A 19,517-nucleotide genomic window follows, 5' to 3' on the forward strand; every position below is an offset into this window, starting at 1 on the left:
AGTCCCCTCTGAAGATTTCTCCCTACTGTTTAGGGAGCATAAGTATACAGTGTGAACTAAGTGTATTACACGTACTAATTCATTTTATACTTTGAAGAATCCTCCTTGGTTGTGGGTGGGGGGAGGCCAGTACTATGATCACCCTTACTTTGGAGATAAGGGAAGGGAAGCAAAGAGGTCAAGTCTCCTGCCTGAACTCACACAGGCAGGGTGTCTCAGAGTCCGCAGTCCGAGTCTTTGCACTTGACTGCCACCTCCAATGCACTGGCTCTCCTTAAACTTCTGTTAGGTCTGCAAGGTCTTTGCACCTTAATGGAGCAATGCTCACTACACGAGCATAAAATAAAATCAATTAGTAGATGCCAGCTACAGGTGTCACAAGCCTTCAAACTGATAGCACAAAGACTTCAAATGGACCTTCAAGAGTTCTTGCTTCCCTCAAAGGGTCACTAGCTCTGGCTCCACAGATGCCATTAGCATAATGACAACCATGCTTGCAGCCTCAGCCCCCATGCCGCCAGTGCCTGTGAGAGTGGCTGCCTCCCACAGCCTCCCTTCTGCTTCATGCTTGACTGGAGAGTGCAGACAGCCGCCTTCATCTACTGCAACAAAGTCTTAAAAACCACTCAGCAACTGCCGCTCTCACCCTGTGGCCAGTTCACCAGAAAGACCCATGGGTTTCTCCAAGCTGGCCTGACATTCAGAAGGCATTAAAGTAATAAAATAAAAATCATGGGTAATGTGGGATAATACAGCAGAAATAAATGAGGGTTTTATTCAGCTGAAAACATTAATTCATTCATCGAAGACTGTCATTATCACAATCTCTCACCTTCCCAAACTCAAGTACCTCTAAACAAAGATTCTGGAATTACACCAAGTAATCAAATGTTTTTCCTAGATTCTTTAAAACTGAAATATATAATATATATTTATATATATATAAAACTGAAATATATATATTTTTATATATATATAACTGAAATATATAATATATATTTATATATATAAAACTGAAATATATATATTTTTATATATATATAACTGAAATATATATATATATATATATATATATATATATATATATAAGGATTTGTATTTCTCTTCCACAAAAGGAATTATACATACTTCTACAAACCAGCCACAAATTATTTTGTCACCCTTTGAAGATAATAATGTCAGAGAAGGAAAAAATAGAAAACATTTCCTATAAACCTTGAAATTAAAACTCAGACTCACAGGGGTGCCTGGGTGGCTCAGTTGGTTAAGCGTTCGACTTCAGCTCAGGTCATGATCTCATGGTTCGTGGGTTCAAGCCCCACATCAGGCTCTGTGCTGAAAGCTTGGATCCTGGAGCCTACTTCAGATTCTGTGTCTCCCTCTCTCCCCCTCTTGGGTCACATTCTGTCTCTCTCAAAAATAAATAAACATTAAAAAAAAACAACTCATGCTCATGGAGTAGTGCTAAGCTTGCGAGCTTGGGAGCTGGGCTGCCTGGGTTTCATTCTTGTCCTAACACTTACAAACTGTGTGACCTTGGGCAAGTGATCTGTCTTGGCCAGCTTTATTCTCTTCCTCTGTAAAGTGGGAATGACATTAATAAGTATATCAATTTCTTGGGATTGCTATCAGGATTAAATGAGATTATATATGTAAAGCTTTTAATAAATGTTGGTAGTTATCAGCATGCGGTTGGTTTTTGTCAACAAATACAATATTTGTTAAATTAATGAGAATTCTACTGGATGAGACAGAAACCAGCTGAAATTAGTTTAAACAAAAAAAAAAAAAGAAAAAAAAAGAAAGGGGAGGTCTTGGCTGACCCATCTGAAGGCACACAGGTGTTACTGGCCTCCAGCTAGTCAGGATCCAGAGCTGAAACAGCATTAGAATCACTCTCTGTTCAACATTCTTGATTTCATCTTGGCTTTGGTCTATGAGTTGTCCTCATGGTCTCAGGCTCCTCAGGGATCAATTCCTACAGCTTATGACACAGGGGACAGGACAGAGCTACCACTTCCACCATCAACTCAAAACACTCCAGGTAGGTTATATGCCTTTTCCAGTGGCTGGGGAAGTGGAGGCTATAATTGTCTACCCCATTAGAACCATGTGGGGCAGGACAGAAGTCTTCCAGAGGAAGAAGGCTGCACTGCACTGGACAGAGCTAGAACAGCAGCTGTTCGTTCCACCTTTTATTAATTTGTGAACCAGCTTGTTATGAACAAAGTCCCTTTAAAGAGTATACACTGCATCTGGAGATCTGTAACATTCAATAGATACACATTATTCAACGAATAGAGATGAACCATAAATTGTATAGATTTCTCAAACAGAGATTAAGTTTATCTTTCTTCTATCCTCCACAGTGCCCCGCACAAAAAAGACACTCTAAGAAGCGTTTGCAAAGTGACTAGTAACTTAGCTCTGGAACCAAATTATGTACTGTACTAGCTGGAATGAATTAGATTATGCTTCAGTTGAAAAAATAACCCCTCAAATCTTAGCGATTCAGCATAAGGTTGTTTCTCACTCACACAAAGCCCACTGTACAATGTAACATAGGTTACAACTCTAGGGCAATTGTCCTAAGAAGATGCGCACAGACCCAGGTTGAAGAGCCCCACCATCTTGTAGTGTACAATTAGTAACACAGGGACTCCTCAATCAACATGGAAAAGAGAGCGCTCTGGGGGTGAGCTGAGGAGAGGTGGGAGTCTCCTACTGGCAATTAAGTCCTTCACTCCAAAAGTGACCCATATCATTCTGCTCATAGCCCACTGGCTAGACTCAGTCACCAAACCTAACTACTACAAAAATTGGAGAAAGTCATCTTGCATATGCTTGGAAGGAGAAGAAAATCATGTATGTGTAACCTCTAGCCATCTCTACCAAACTCAATTATACTATATTATATAAAAATTATACCCCAATTTTTAACAACTAAGATCTAGGGGCACCTGGGTGGTTTAGTCAGTTAAGCTTTCGACTCTTGGCTTCAGCTCAGGTCATGATCTCACAGATTTGTGACCTTGAGCCCATGTTGGGGTCTGCACTCACAGTGTGGAGCGTTCTTGAGATTCTCTCTCTCTCTCCCTCTCTCTCTGCTCTTCCTCCACTCATGCTGTCTCTGTCTCTCTCAAAATAATTAAATAAATTTTAAAAGAAGAAGAATAAGAAGATCTAGGGTCGTCTGGGTGGCTCAGTCTGTTAAGCACCCAACTCTAGATTTCAGCTCTGGTCAAGATTTCACAGTGTGTGAGTTTGAGTCTAACATCAGTCTCTGTGCTTGCTTGGGATTCTCTCTCTCCCTCTCTCTGCCCCTCCCCTGCGCTCGCTCGCTCTCTCGCGTGCGCGCTCTCTCTCTCTCCCCCTTCCTCCCTCCTTCCCACTTTCTCTCAAAATAAATAAATAAGCATTTTAAAAAAGATGTAAAGAAAAGAAAGTAGCCTAGAACCTATTAACAGGGCTTTCCTATCACTCTATCACTTAATACCATCCTCATATTTCCTACTAAACCCATGTTACAACCCAGCAGAGACTAATTCCATTTGAAAGTTCAAAGTTTATTTATTTTGCACGCTCCACTATTAGACAAAAATGACCTTCAAAATCCAATTGAGCATACAATCTTACTAGAGGTAACTGACAGTTCTTTGCAAAAGCCTTTTTAAAAAAAATATGCCTACTCTTTGACCCTGTAATTCCACTTCTGTGATTTAACCTGAGGAAATAAGCATGGAACTGCACACAGATTTAGCTACAAGGATGTTCCTTGCAGCCCATTTTTAACAGGAAAAAGTGAGAATTAGCCTAAATGCCAGCAACAGTGTGTTAGTTAAATAAATTACAGTGTGGCCTCACATCAGAATAATATACATACATTAATAATCACACCATGAAAGTGTATTTGTTAATACAAAAAGAGGTTTGTGGTACATTAAGTGAGGGGGAAAAAGCAGGCTATAAAATGGTACTTACACCACATTTGCCTGGGAAAGACTCTAGAAGAAAATATATCAAGGAATTAATAATGGTTGCTCCTGTGTGGGTGGGATTATGGATGTTTTTATTTTCTTTTTTGCTAGACTATTATTTTCTGCTATTATGAGTACTGCTGTTGAAATAAGAAAAACAAGGTAGTTTAAATCATAAATAAATAATATGCTTGGGCCTATCACACACCCACTGCACATAATGGGGCTTTTATCTTAGAAACTAACTGTGGGCGATAAGGTTCTTTTTTAGTCTTTACTGCTATAGTCACTGCTGATGACAATAATAGCAAGAGAATTTGGGAGAGACATCACTTCTCAATATATATGTCGTTTCACATTCATAAGCCTCCCCACAAGCGTAAAGGACGGCAGTATAGGCCTTGCTACCTCCATTTGACAATTAAGGCTCAAAGTCATTAAGGGACTTGCCCAAGAAGAGATTACACAAGAATCCAAGATTCTTCCAGCCACTGCACTGCTCGACTCCAGAGAACATTGCTGGATTCCAGTGGTGCCATTCAACAGAATATAATGTGAAAAGCGGCCCCTGGAGTTGTGCAGTGTCCAGTCCTGCTCAAAACCTTAGTGGACAGCCACAGCTCCTCCTACATGCATTAGCCAGCCTACGTCAATGGTGGATCACAGGTAAATAAGCGAATTTGTATTCAACAGATATTTATTTATAGTTTAGCTTTGTTGAGGTACCTGAAGCTGATAAGTTTGGCCTTTATCCTTTAGGCAATAAATAGATATTTGAGGGTCCTAACCACTAGAATGATGTGATCAGAGCTACACTTTAGAAAGAAAATTTTGGTAAAAATAAGAATCAGTGGAGGTGAGCAAGACCAGAGGAAGCAAAGAAATCAGTGAGTTAGTGGGCAATTACATTTATCTGGGTGGGAAAAACAAATGCCTAAACTAAGGCAGAGCCATGTGCTATCTTAGTGATTTACATAATTGCCCCATTCAATTTCAAAGTAAGCCTATGAGGTAGATACTGTTTTTATCCCCATTTCTGAGGTTAGGGTTCAGAAGAGTTAGGTCACTTGCCCAAGTTCACATAGCAATCATGTGGCAATGATTTCAACTTAGGCCCATGCTTCAAATTCCACCACTGAGCCATCACGCTAAAAATAGATTTAAAAAGGTAGGTGGCTAATGAGCTTAATATAGACTGCTATATGAATAGGATATTACATATAAATCTAATGGTAACCACAAACCAAAAGTCTATAATAGATATGCAAAAAAATAAGGATAAAGGAATTCAAGCATTTCACTAAAGAAAATTGTCAAACTACAAAAAAAGAGAACAAGAAAGGAACAGTAAAGAACTACAAAAACCACCACAAAACAAGTAACAAAATGGCAATAAGTACATACCTATCAATAATTACTTTGAATGTTAATAGACTAAACAATTGAAAGGCATAAGGTAACAAAATGGATAAAAAAGACCCATCTATCTGTTGCCTACAAAAAACTCATTTCAGACCTAATGACACATGCAGATTGAAAGTGAAGGGATGGAAAACATTTATCATGCAAATAGAAACGAAAACTAACATAGCAATACTTATAATGAACAATATAGGTTTTAAAGCAAAGACTAAGAGACCAAGAAAGACACTACATAATCACAAAGAGAGCAATCCAACAAAAATATATAACAACTGTAAATATTTATGCACCCAGCATGGAACAGTCAAATATATCAAGTAATTATTCACAATCATAAAGGAAGAAATCAACAGTAATACTATAATAGTAGGGGACTTTAACACCCCACTTATATCACCGGATAGATCATCGAGACAGAAAACCAACAAGGAAACAGTGGCTTTGAATGACACATCGGACTAGATAGATCTAATAGACTCAGAACATTCCATCCAAAAACAGCAGAAAACATAGTCTTTTCAAATGCCTGTGGAACATTCTCCAAACTAGATCACATGTTAGTCCACAAAATAAGTCTCAAAAATTTCAAAAAACACTGAAGTTGTATCATCTTTTCCAACTACAACACTATAAAACTAGAAATCAACCATAAGAAAAAATCTGTAAAGAGCACAAATATATGGAGGTTAAATAACATGCTACCAAACAATGAATGGGTCAACCAAGAAATCAAAGAGGAAATCCAAAAATACACGGAGACAAATGAAAATGCAAACACAACAGTCCAAAATCTTTGGGATGCAGCAAAAGCTGTTCTAAGAGGGAAGTTTATAACAATACAGGTCTATCTCAAGAAGCAAGAAAAATCTCAAATAAACAACCTAAACTTACCCCTAAAGGAACTAGAAAAAGAACAACAAACAAAACCCAAAATCAGAAGAGAGGAAATAAGAAAGATTCGAGCAGGGTTCCTGGGTGGCTCAGTAGGTTAAGTGTCTGACTTCGGCTCAGGTCATGATCTCACAGTTTGTGGGTTTGAGCCCTGCAGTGGGCTCTGTGCTGACATCTAGCTCAAAGCCCAGAGCCTGCCTTTGGATTCTGTGCCTCCCTCTCGCTCTCTGACCCTCCCCTGTTCATGCAGTCTCTCTCTCCTTCTCTCTCTCAGAAATAAATAAAACATTAAAAAAAATTTTTTAAAGAAAGATTAGAGCAGAAATCAATGAAATAGAGATTAAAATACATAAATAAAAGAGATCAATGAAGCCAGGAGCTGGCTCTATTAAAGGATGAGCAAAAACGATAAATCTTTAGCCAGATTCATCAAAAAAGAGAGAGGGAGAGGGAGAGGGAGAGAGAGAGAGAGAGAGAGAGAGAACTCAAGTAAATAAAATTCAGAAATTTAAGAGGAGAAATAACAACTGACACCCCAGAGATACAAATGATTATAAGAAAATATTATGAAAAAATATATGCCAACAAACTGGACAATCTAGAAGAAATGAGTAAATTCCTAAAAACATACAATCTCCTAAAACTGAATCAGGAAGAAATAGAAAATTTGAACAGACCAGTTACTAGCAATGAGATTTAATCAGTAATCAAAAAACTCCCAACAAACAAAAGTCTAAGACTAGATGGCTTAATAGGTGAATTCTACCAAACATTAAAAAAAGAGTCAAACCTGTTCTTCTCAAACTATTCCAAAATATAGAAGAGGAAGGAAAGTTTCTTAATTCATTCCATGAGGCCCTCATTACCCTGGTATCAAAACCAGATAGAGACACTACAAAAAAGAAAAGTACAAGCCAATAATTCTGATAAACACAGATGCAAAAGTCCTCAACAAAATATTAGCAAAACCAAATCCAACGATACATTAAAAAATCATTCAGCACAATCCAGTGAGATTTATTCCTGGGATGCAAGTGTGGTCCAATATTCACAAATCAATCATTATGATACATCACATCAGTAAGAGAAAGGATAAAAATCATAATCATTTCAATAGATCCAGAAGAAGCATTTGATGAAGTATAACATCCATTCATGGTAAAAACTCTCAACACAGCTGGTTTAGAAGGAACAAACCTTAACACACTAAAGGTTATGTGTGAAAAACCCACAGTTAACACGATACTCAATGGTGAAAAACTGAGAGTTTTTCCTCTAAGACTGCGAACGAGACAAGGATGTCCACTGTCACCAGTTTTATTCAACATTGTACTGGAAGTCCCAGTCACAGCAATCACACAACAAAAAGAAATAAAAGGCATCCAAATCAGCAAGGAATAAGTAAAACATTAACTATTTGCAGATGACATGATACTATATACACCCTAAAGACCCACCAAAAAAACTTAATAGAACTGATGAATGAATTCAATAAAGTCACAGGGTACAAAATCAATATACAGAAATCTGTTGCATTTCTATACACTAATATAGAAGTAGCAGAAAGAAAAATTAAGAAGACAATCTCATTTACAATTGTACCATAAAGAGTAAAGTACCTAGGAATAAACTTAACCAAGGAGGTGAAAGATGTGTACTCTGAAAACTATAAAACATTGATGGAAGAAATTAAAGAGGACACAAACAAATCAAAAGGTATTCCATACACCTGGATTGGAAAAACAAGTATTATTGAAATGTCTATACAAATCAAAGCAATCTACAGATTTAATGCAATCCCTATCAAAATACCAACAGCAGATTTTCACAGAATTTTAACACTTAATAAAGTTTTTATGGAACCACAAAAGACCGTGAATAGCCAAAGCAATCTAGAAAAAGAAAAGCTAAAAGCATCACAATCACAGATCTCAAGATATACTGCAAAGCTATAGTAATCCAAACAGTATGGTTCTGGCACAAAAATAGACACATGGATTAATAGAACGAAAATAGAGATCCCAGAAATAAATCCACAATGTATTCATAAATCTACAACACAGGAGGCAAGAATATGCAATGGGACAAAGACAGTCTCTTCAACAAATGGTGCTCAGAACACCGGACAGCTACATGCAAAAGGATGTAAAACTGAACCACTTTTTTACACCATGCACAAAAATTAACTCAAAATGGGCTAAAGACCTAAATGTGAGGCCTGAAACCATAAAATTCCTATAAGAGAGCTCAGGCAGTAATTCTGATTTCAGTTGCAGAGATAGTTCTCTAGATATACCTCCTACGGCAAGGGAAACAAAAGGCAAATTAAACTACTGGGACTACATGATTAACAATAAAAAAGGATAAAAAGCTTCTGTACAGCAGAAGAAGCCATCAATAAAACAAAAACACAACCCCCTGAACTGAAGAAAGTACTTATAAATGATATATCCGATAAGGGGTTAATATCCAAAATATATGAAGAACTTACACAACTCAACACACACACACACCAAAAAACAAATAATTCAATTAAAAATGGGCAGAAGACACAAACAGACATTTTTCCACAGAAGACATACAAATAGGGGCACCTGGGTGGCTCAGTCAGTTACGTGTCCAGCTTTAGCTCAGGTCGTGATCTCACAGCTCATGAGTTTGAGTCCCACATCGGACTCTGTGCTGACAGCTCAGAGCCTGGAGCCTGTTTCAGATTCTGTGTCTCACCTCTCTCTCTCTCTGTCCCTCCCCCACTCACACTCTGTCTCCCTCTCTCTCTCTCAAAAATAAATATTTTTTAAAAATTTTTAATAAAAAAAGACATACAGATAGCCAACAGACACATGAAAAGATACTCAACATTACTTATCATCAGGGAAATGCAAATTAAAACCACAATAAGATATCACCTCACATAAGTCAGAATGGCTTAAATCAAAAACATAAGAAACAAGTGTTAGAGAAGATGTAGAGAAAACGGAAAGCTTGTGCACTGTTGGTGTGAATGCAAACTGGCAGCCACTGTGGATACTACTGAGTATCCAAAGAAAACAAAAATACTAATTTGAAAAGATAAATGCATGCCTATGTTTATTGCAACATTGTTTTCAATAGCCTAAGTTCCCATCAGTAGATGAATGGATAAATAAAATGTGGTGTGTGTGTGTGTGTGTGTGTGTGTGTGTGTGTGTATGATGGACTATTACCTGGCCATAAAAAATGAAATCTTGCCATTTGCAACAACATGGGTGGAATTAGAGGTATAATGCTAAGTGAAATAAGTCAGGTAGAGAAACAAAAATACCATATGATTTCACTCATTTGTGGAATTTAAGAAACAAAAACAGAGGCACTTGGATGGCTCAGCTGGTTAAGTGACCGACTCTTGATTTTCAACTCAGGTCATGGTCTCTCCATTCATGTGTTCGAGCCCTGTACAGGGCTCTGTGCTGACACCTGTTTGGAATTCTCTTCCCCACCCGCCCCTTCCCCTGCTCAGGCTCATACTTGTGTTCTCTCTCTCTCACTCTCTCAAATAAATAAATAAACTTTTTAAAAAAAGACTCTTAACTATAGAGAAGAAACTAGTAGTTACCAGGGAGGAGGTTAACGGGGGGATGGGTGAAATAGGTGAAGGGGATTAAGAGTACACTTGTCATGATGAGCACAGAGTAATGTACAGAATTGTTGCATTACTATATTGTGCACCTTAAACTAAGATAATACTGTACATTAACTGTATTGGAATTTTAAGAATAAATAAATATTTAAAATAAATAAATAAAAGCAGGTGATGGCTAAATGTATGATGACAACAGAGGGAAAGAACGAGTTCACTTCCGAAAATGTGGGATGCCATGAGATATCCAGCAGACATGGAGAGGGGTAGGGGTAAAGATGTGTCTTTGGGGGTGCTTGGGTGGCTCACTCGGTTCAGCGTCCAACTTCGGCTCAGGTCATGATCTCAAGGCTAGGGAGTTCAAGCCCCGCATTGGGCTCTGTGCTGACAGTTCAGAGCCTGGAGCCTGCTTTGGATTCTGTGTCTCCTTCTCTCTCTGTGCCTCCCCTACTCACACTTTGTCTCTCTCTCTCTCTCTCTCTCTCTTTCTCAAATATAAACATAAAAAACAAAAACAAAAAGCTGCTTCTCTGGAAGCCATCAGTGAGCAGGTGGAAGTTGATGCCGTGAGAACAAACAAACTTAAGGAGAGAAAGCTTGGAGCATCAACCTTGAAATCCATGGAACCCTGGGGAGCCTCAACCTTTAAAGGCTAGAGGCTTCTTTAAAACACACACACACACTTAGTGGTGCCAAGTGCTATATATCCAGTAATTGGGCCAATATTTCCAAGCACTTATTAAGTGCTCTGTACTATTCTAAATGCTTTGGGAATACAGTTCGTGGAATCCTCACAAAATTCCCATGAGGTAGACACTATCCCCACTTGACAGGTAAGAAAACTAGCCCATCCCCAGCCCCATGGCTTGTAAGAGGCAGTGCAGGGATACAAAGCCAGACAGTCTAACTCCACAGCTGGCACTTACAGCCTCCAGACTGTATAGTTTTCCTCAGTAATGTCTGAAATTTTTTGAGCACTGCATTCTAACTTAGCTCATTCTCAGAATAACCTTATTTGGGAGAGCACCTTTATTATCCGTGTTGCAGAGATGGGAAAACTGGATCACAGGACACTTACCCAGGATCACAGCCTGGTAGAAACATAAAGGGACAGTAGACCCATGGGGTGCCTGGCTGGCTCAATCGGTTAAATGTCTGACTTTGGCTTGGTCATGTTCTCGCCATTCGTGAGTTCGAGCCCTGTATCAGGCTCTGTGCTGACAGCTCAGAGCCTGGAGCCTCCTTCTGATTCTGTGTCTCCCTCTCTCTCTGCCCCTCCCCTGCTCATGTTCTTTCTCTCTGTCTCTCAAAAATGAATAAATGTTAAAAAAAAAAAAAAAGAAAAAGAAAAAGTATACCCATTCCTGAGGAAATTCAATTTTTTTAATATTTATTCATTTTTGAGGGAGAGAGACAGAGCGTGAGCAGGGGTTAAGGCAGAGAGAGAGAGGGAGACACGGAATCAGAAGGAGGCTCCAGGCTCTGAGCTAGCTGTCAGCACAGAGCCCAACACGGGGCTCAAACCCATAAACCATGAGATCATGACCTGAGCCAAATTCAGAAGCCCAACTAACTGAGCCACCCAGGCGCCCCGCCATTCCTGAGGAAAGTAAAGCATGATCAGCCAGCACTTGGTGGATGAAAATGAGTGGACAAGAATCCTAATCAAAGTGAAATGTAGAAACGAAAACTCAGATTTTGAGGAAAATTAGAGAATTCTGAAATGTCAGTGTTGGGAGAGGCCTAGGACATCCATTAGCGCTGTTCACCAAATGCCAGGTATGCGGTGTGACAGACTACATGTACTCTCTGGCCCCCTGTGCTTATATGGGGCCTAGAAGGAATTGTGAAAGGAACTGTGAGAAGACATGGCACCTGTCACTCTCGGGCCATGTGACTGCCAGTGAGAGACACCTCCCTCCCCCAGAGTGCTCTCCTCTGTCACTTTCCATCACAGCACACTGCAGCCGCCACATGTCCCCTGAGCCCCAGAGCAAGGAGACGTGGAAACGAGCCCATGCTGACCCACAGTGGGCATGTGGCACGGATGAGAAATAAACCTGGCTGATACAAAGCCTTAAATGGAATCTGGACCGGGAACCTGAGGAGCCAAAGGGAAAGAGCTCTGCCCAACATCACAGAGCTGCTGCCTAGAACTGAGGGCCAAGATTCCCAGGTCCCCACATCCTGTTCAGTTGTCTTTCCTTTAGACCTGACCAAGCGTGTCGCACATCTCACAGGTCACCGCCCCTTCAACCTGAAGCACATTCTGCTTCTGTAAATTAACACAAAGTTCAAATTAAACTCATCGCTGCCTAATTTTTACAAACTGTTTCCTCGTGCAACACACTCAGAACTCTGTTTTTTCAGGAGAAAGAGGGAGACATCGAGGGGGGTCCAGAGGGCTGGGGGCGGGAGACCCACTCTATTATTTATAGAATTGAGGCTAATTTAATTAAGTTTTGACAGAAAGTGCTCAATTTCGCAGACAGTTGCCACCCGTTTCTCCTGCAGTCTGGATTTCCTCACAGTAACTGACTCAGCTCCATCTTCCTCTTTGATGTATGAGGCTATAAAACAGGGAGTGAGCAAGTCACCTTCGAAGAGGCCTTTTGTCATTGCAATAACTAGAAGTAATTTATGGGCACCTGGAATTTGGGTTCTCTGTCTCTGACTCGGCAACAGACCGAAATCACAATCTGGAGTCTGGCAGCCAATCAGAAGGTCAAAGTGACTCTGAAATGTATCAGTCTTCTAGAATCTAGGGTAAGGAAACAGCAATGCCCACACTCAGCAATGAAACCATCCGCCAAAGTTTTAGACTCAGGCTGTCTTTTGGGTATCTGGGACTTACCTCTCCTTTGGGTGTCCTGGGATACCCTCCCCTATCCTGATCACCATCCATGTCCCTGCCATCCTTCAGGACCCAGTTTAGTTCCTGCCTCTTCTAGGAAGCCCTCCCTGGCTACCCTCGCCCAGATATGTACTGCATACTCTGACTGTACAATTATATTGGCACCTGTCACATACTCACTTGGTGCATGCTCTTTATGTATGCAGGTCTAGACACTATAAATCATGTTTCTGTAGACACAGGTTTTGCATCACGTGCCACTGATCAGTTAGTGGTGGTTGCCCTAGGGGGTCACAGGGACAACTCTCAGCCTGCATCTGGGCTCAGTGGTTACCAGGGTAAATTAGGGGCACCTGAGTGGCTCAGTCAGTTACATGTTCAACTCTTGGTTTCAGCTCAAGACATGATTTCACAGTTTGTGAGTTAGAGCCCTGCACTGGGCTCTGTGCTGAAAGAGGCTGTTTGGGATCCTCCCTCTCCCTCTTTCTCTGCCTCTCACACATTCTCCCTCTGTCTCTCGCTCTTTCTTCCTCTCTCTGTCCTCTCCCCTGCTTGTGCTCTCTCTCTCAAAATAAATAAATAAACTTTAAAAAAAAGTGTAAACTGGGGCACCAGTTGGCTCAGTCAGTTAAGTGCCCATCTCTTGATTTCAGCTTAGGTCATGATCTCAGGGTCATGGGATTGAGCCCCATATCTGGCTCAGCACTAGGTGTGAAGCCTGATTAAGATTCTCTCTCCCTCTCTCTCTCTCTCTCTCCCCCTCTGCCTCTCTCCCCCACTCATACTCTCTCTCTCTCTAAAAACTGGAAAAAAGAAAAAAGTGTAATTAGCAAAGTCTTGATTAGCAAAGTCTTGCAATGATCATGGCCAGGTGGAGAAGGAAAATATACGGCATATATCTGTCCTCTGTGCTATATACAGTAATGTACAAATCCATAATGTACACTTACTCATGTTCCCAGCAACGTTTGCATTGGCACACAAAGCATGCTGAAAATTATTTGAAGAATAAGTATTTCCCATTTTAGCAATGACCTAACTTTAATGCATTAATCATATGTGTTCTAATTATAATTCTTTCAAATAGTTAATACACATACGTGTAAACCAGATTCCCCTCAGAAATTTTTCCAAAGCTAGACTTTATATGAGGGATGGCTTTTGATAGATCAACCACCTAACGTTTCTGAATCTGAAAATATGAATACCTTTAAAACCCCTGGCATCTGTACAGTAATAAATGATTTTCAAAGGTTTTGTATCTCGTTTCTCATCTGATCACAATGTGAGTTTCATGAGGTAACAAACAACTTCTATTTTACAGCTTTGAAACAACTCGTTTAGTAGCATAGTGATTAGACAGGACTAGAAAAGGTAAACCAGCAAACATTAACCAATCCCCCCCATAAAGTAAAATAAGCATTTAAGGTCCAGACCAGTGTTTCCTACCTTCCTCCCCTCCCCCCGACCCCCCCCCCAGAACACCACGGTTTTTTGTGGACAAGTAAATTTGGAAAACATCACCAGGTGTTCCTACAGTAGGACTTCTCAGAGCTCCTGTTACACTGATGCACTTGGTGAACTGCACAGAGGACCCCTGACATGAAATATTTCCTGCCTATTTGACTCCAGAACCCTTTTAACAAAAAGCATCTGAGTCCTCCATAACCTTTTAGGAAATGTTCACCTGGGGTCATCACACTACTCTCCTTGCGTTTATCTAAAGTTACCAGCAGGGGCGCTAGAAGGACAGCAGAGTAGTTAAAGAGCAGGGGCTCTAGAATCCAATTGAGTTCAAGCTCTGGCTCTAGCACTTACTGGCTTACTAGCTGTGACCTTGGATGAGTCACTGAACCCTGAGCCTCACTTCCCTGCCTGTAACATGCAGATTCTAGCAGGGCCCTCTGCCCTCGGGCTCTCAGATGGGGTGAAAGGAGGCAGCGAGACCTACCTCATATGTGCACTCAGTGAATGCCAACTGCTATTACTGCCAATGAGGAGGAAGGTCAGAGTAGAATCTATTTAAAAACAGAACAAAGCATCACAAGTCAGGCTCCACAGGAAGCAGATTTCAAAACGGAGTGTAGAGCACAGGAGGTTTATGGAGGAGTGCTCCTGAGGTCAACATCTGTGGAAGGGAAAGGAGGAGTAGGAAGGGGGAGGCAGTGGAGCTGTGATGTGGCCCAACAAGAGCCAGCCCCATGGGGACAGATGCAGAGCTAAACTGACCCTTCAGAATTGTCCCCAGTGGGGCTGGGAAAATTGGGTGGGTGTTTGTAACCCCGTATGGCTCAATCGCTGAATATGGGTCACCCCAAGGAAGGCCCCACCTTAGGCAAGAGGACTCTCCACAACTCAGGCAGTCCCGCAAGGGGCCACCAGCACTGCCAGCAGCTGGGACAAGTCCTCCACCTCCTCCGAGGGGTGTCAGAGCAGTGCACCCACACACTGACATGAGAACAGTGTCCACCATGCAAAAAAAAAAAAAAGGCAAAAAATGAAACAAAGCAAAAGCTTCCTCTGATCCTCTGGGAAGGAAACAGGGCAGCCTGCAGACATCAACCAAATCTAGTCATTTATTCGTTCATCATTTATTAATGCCTACCATATGCCAGGCCCCAGGGCTTAGGACTTAAGAAGCAGGTACTAATTCTATAGCAATAATAATAATAATAATGTTTTCCCCTGACTTTCTAAGGCATGAAAATAAAGATGGAGAAACAGAGAAGAAAGAGCTATCAGATCACTTGAAGCCAGGATGTATTCTCAGGTGATCAGTCACCTGTCAGCCCAGTATGAAAAGGTGTTAATTTGAATGAAGAAAGGGACACGGCCATTTTTTTCCCCACAGCAATATATCAGGCTGTTCTCCTGGTGACTTAGCGTGCTTGGCAAACTGTGTGCACTGCACAAAATTGAATTCCCAGGTTTGGGGAGGCCTGGGCAGGCTCGAGGTACATGAGGATTTATGGCTTTAAGGCACTTAAAATGCCTCCCACTAAATTTGTTGTGACCTTCTCCCCCTGCCCATGGCCCGAGGTTAAACACAGCCTGGGGCTGAGCAAAGGTTAACAGCACAGCAAATCAAGCCAAAGCAGCCCCAAGGAGACAGGTCCTTGTGAGGTGGAGGGAAGGTCCTTCCATGTCCCTGAAAGGCCGGCTGGGACCGTCTCTCCTTTGGAGGCTTCAATCCTCAGGGCCCACCCTGCCCTCCAGTCTCCTCTTAATCTCTCCATCCGGTCACCTAACATATTCTCTCCAGTGGCCCATGGAGCACTGTTCTCCTTCAGAATCGATGGCTGTCTCACTTTTCCCACTGAACTTCTTACCTGTTTATGTCGAATCTTCCCAAGAGGTCGCCAGCAAGTGAGTCTGCAACTAACATGTCACGTTTGCATAGCACGCTATAATTTATGACCTGCGGAGAGGCAGGCACTGCCTCTGGAAGCCAGGGCACCGAAGCCCTCGGCGGCAAAGTGACTTGCCGAAGGTCACAGAGCAGAACAGGCAGGACAGAAGCCAGGCCCTCTCTGCCACAAACCAGCCCCGCCCACTGCCTCTCAGCCATGCCTTGACAGTATGCGTCATACTTAGTAGGACATCTGATCCAGGTCCTGCGCTGGCGGGATTGCCAGGGCGTCACAGAGGGAATGGCCAGTCTCCCAGAGGAAGCTCATGTCTGCACCCCTTCCACATTTATTATCCCCATCGAACACACCTGGAAAAGCCAAAGTTGGGGTTTTTTTCCTCCTCTTTGTATTGGCATCAAGCCCAAGCAAGAGACTAAAATTATGAAATAAAACAACAGATTTTTTTTTAATTTCACCATCCCAAGTGAATTTAGGAAATTATCATCCTGCAAGATGAAATGTTTTTCCTTTCAGTTAAATTTCTTGTTTTAAAATTTTCCCCAAAGCATCACTTTTTTGTTTTCATCTTTTTTATTTTGAAAGAAACAGAGAGAGAGTGAGGGAGGGGAAGAGAGAGAAGGAGAGAGAGAATCCCAAGCAGGCTCCACACTGTCAGCTCAGAGACCCACGTGGGGTTCGAACCCACAAACCGTGAGATCATGACCTGAGCCAAAATGGGACGCTTAAACTGACTGAGCCATCCAAGCGCCCCTCCCAAGGGTAATTTTAAGATTGAGTTCTTGGCAGGTGTTTATCCTGCACCTTCTCTTTCACTTACGCAGATGCCCACGGACTGAACACTGCAGTGGGGAGGTGCTGTGCTAAGCGCTGAGGCCCCCGGCTGGCAGATCCCTGTCCTCAGGGGGTCTTACAAGTTTCCTATGGTTATTAAACAGTTAAGTACAAAGCAGGATTTAGAAACATTGCTCTTTGTGACTCTGTTGGGGGGAGTTTAAAATAGTACAACCTTTATGAAGAGCAATTCTGGCAGAAGCTATGGAAATTTGTAACTTAGGACCCAGCAAAAGAAAACAAACTACGCTAAAACAGCAGATACCAATGCAAGGGCAGAAGGCTATAGGTCTAAAAATATTCATTCCAACCTTGTTAGTAATAGCAAAAAAAAAAAAGAAAGAAAGAAAGAAAAGAAAAAAGAAAGAAGGGCAGGGAGAGAGGAAGCAAACAGGAGAAGAAAAAAGGATGGCTTAAAATATTAGGGTACGTTTATACCATAGATTGCTAGGGAGTCAATAAATATGAGGCATCTATCTGTACTGACTTGAGAAAATGTTAATAAAATAGGCTAAGTGAGGGCACTTGAGCGACTCAGTCAGTAAGGATCTGACTTTGGCTCAGGTCATGATCTCACAGTATGTGAGTTCGAGCCCCGCATCAGGTGAGCACATGCCCCACTTCGGGCTCCATACTCCTGTGTCTCCCTCTCTCTCTGCACCTCACTGGCTCATTCTCTGTCTCTCTCTAAAAAATAAATAAATAATATTTAAAAATATATATATATATATATTGTGTATATATATACATACACACAAGTGCACTAAGAGAAAACAAGCAAGTAGGAAAACGATGTATATACTGGGCATATCTGTGTATGAGGATATGCGGATGGACCTATGCAGGCATGAATGTACATGAATGTACATGTGAATGTGTATGCAGAAAACTCAAAGGAGGAAAAACAGAAAAGAAGGATACAGACCAAACTGTTATCAGTGAATCTCTGAGTAGAACAAGGATGGTTTAAATTGACCAACTTCTAAACTTTGCAAAGTAGCATTCATTACTTCTGTAATTTTGAAAACCCAGGTTAGCACAATAAAGAGCACTAAGTGCTCTGACAGGGAAAGAAGAGAGCGCTATTGATGACCACCAAGTAGAAGTGAGTCACCCTTCTTCTTGTCATTTTAATCAGCTTATCCCACAATCTCCAACACACCCCAGCAAGACCCCAAGTATCCTGCGATTTATAACCCCACCTAGTGGCAGACAGGTGAATGTCAGGCACCCAAACCATTAGAGAAAAAGCATTTTTTGCAAAAGGAGGGCAGATGTGACAGACTTTATAGCTAAATGCTGTACAATGACTAGTGACAAAAGGGGCCCTGGAGAGCCCCGCTCACCTCACGGGTCATTGAGAGAAGAAGATGAGCCAAGTATGTGTAGAGGCTACGATTCCCAGTTCATGCACTCATGTGTGCAAGAAACATAATTTCTTTTATTTTTTGTTTAATGTTTATTTTTGAGAGAGACAGAGACAGCACGAGCAGGGGAGGGGCAGAGAGAGAGGGAGACATAGCATCCGAAGCAGGCTCCAGGCTCTGAGCTGTCAGCACAGAGCCCTGTGCAAGGATCCAACTCACAAACAGATGGTGACCTGAGCCGAAGTCAGAGGTTTAATTTACTGAGCCACTCGGGTGCCCCTCTTTTATTTTTATAACTCAGCTAAACTTGTATTTTGAGTTTTTACTCTACTAAGATGACAGAAACCTATTTTCAGTCAATACAGTACTCCCGACTCTACCTCCACCACCACTGCCAATACACACGGTTTACTCACAAATAACACCAGGATCGTGCCAGGTTCACGGTGGAGACTCCGTGGACCAAGGTGCTGGGAGTGGGGTCAGGTCTGCATGGGATTCCTCCAGGGCTTCACGCTCAGCTTCTTCAGGCCCAGCAACCTCCCCCTTGCTTCTGACTGAGTGGGGCACCCTCTGTGGCCTGCCCTGCCTCTCCAACAAGCCGGATGCCCCGGGGGCTCCCCCGCTACTCCCTTCCTGGCACTGAGCCCAGGGAGCAGGACACAGGACACCTCTTTCCCAGACCCGCAGAGTGCTGGGCCGGCTGAGAGGTAGGGCAGAGATGCCACAGAATGGCAGACTTCCTTAAGAAGGCTGACCTTCCCACCACTACATCGGTGGCCGTTACAATATCGGCGGGAAACAGAAATTTAAACCTTCCAACCGGGGACTTTCCAGTCAAGAGACCGCCCCTGTTATCTGAACTTCCCCCACCCCCACTAACAGGTTATAAAACCCCTCACCACCCAACCCGGGCGCGACCTCCCCGACCCCCCTCTCTGGAGTCGCGGAACCTCGCCCGAGGATGGATGTGGACCAGTTTGCCTTGGAGTCTTTTTTTTACTTACCTAAAAAACCTTACACAGAGTGCACTGTTCTTAACTTCCAGTCTGGATAGGGCTGCTGCAGGGAGAGGTAAATCCCTCTGTATTCCAACACTCCCCAAAGTTAGTGGGTGGGAGCCCAAAAACCTGGAAGCTCTATGTCACTCTTCTCCCCTGAGGTGAGGAAGCTCAGTGCTCGGCA

At 42.1% G+C, this 19,517-nt stretch overlaps 1 long non-coding RNA gene across 1 annotated transcript; it reads right to left on the reverse strand.

The window, feature by feature from the left end:
- Positions 1 to 214: 214 nt before the first annotated feature.
- LOC120248995 lies at positions 215 to 19,056 on the reverse strand. The gene is made up of 4 exons (XR_005532735.1): positions 18,749 to 19,056; positions 16,354 to 16,481; positions 14,715 to 14,781; positions 215 to 327 (listed from the first exon to the last, which is right to left on the reverse strand). It is a non-coding gene; the product is annotated as an uncharacterized LOC120248995 (long non-coding RNA).
- Between the last annotated feature and the right edge of the window lie 461 nt (positions 19,057 to 19,517).

The sequence above is a fragment of the Hyaena hyaena genome, unplaced genomic scaffold, assembly GCF_003009895.1.
Source record: "Hyaena hyaena isolate Hyena2069 unplaced genomic scaffold, ASM300989v1 scaffold_619, whole genome shotgun sequence".
Classification (NCBI taxonomy): Eukaryota; Metazoa; Chordata; class Mammalia; order Carnivora; family Hyaenidae; genus Hyaena; species Hyaena hyaena.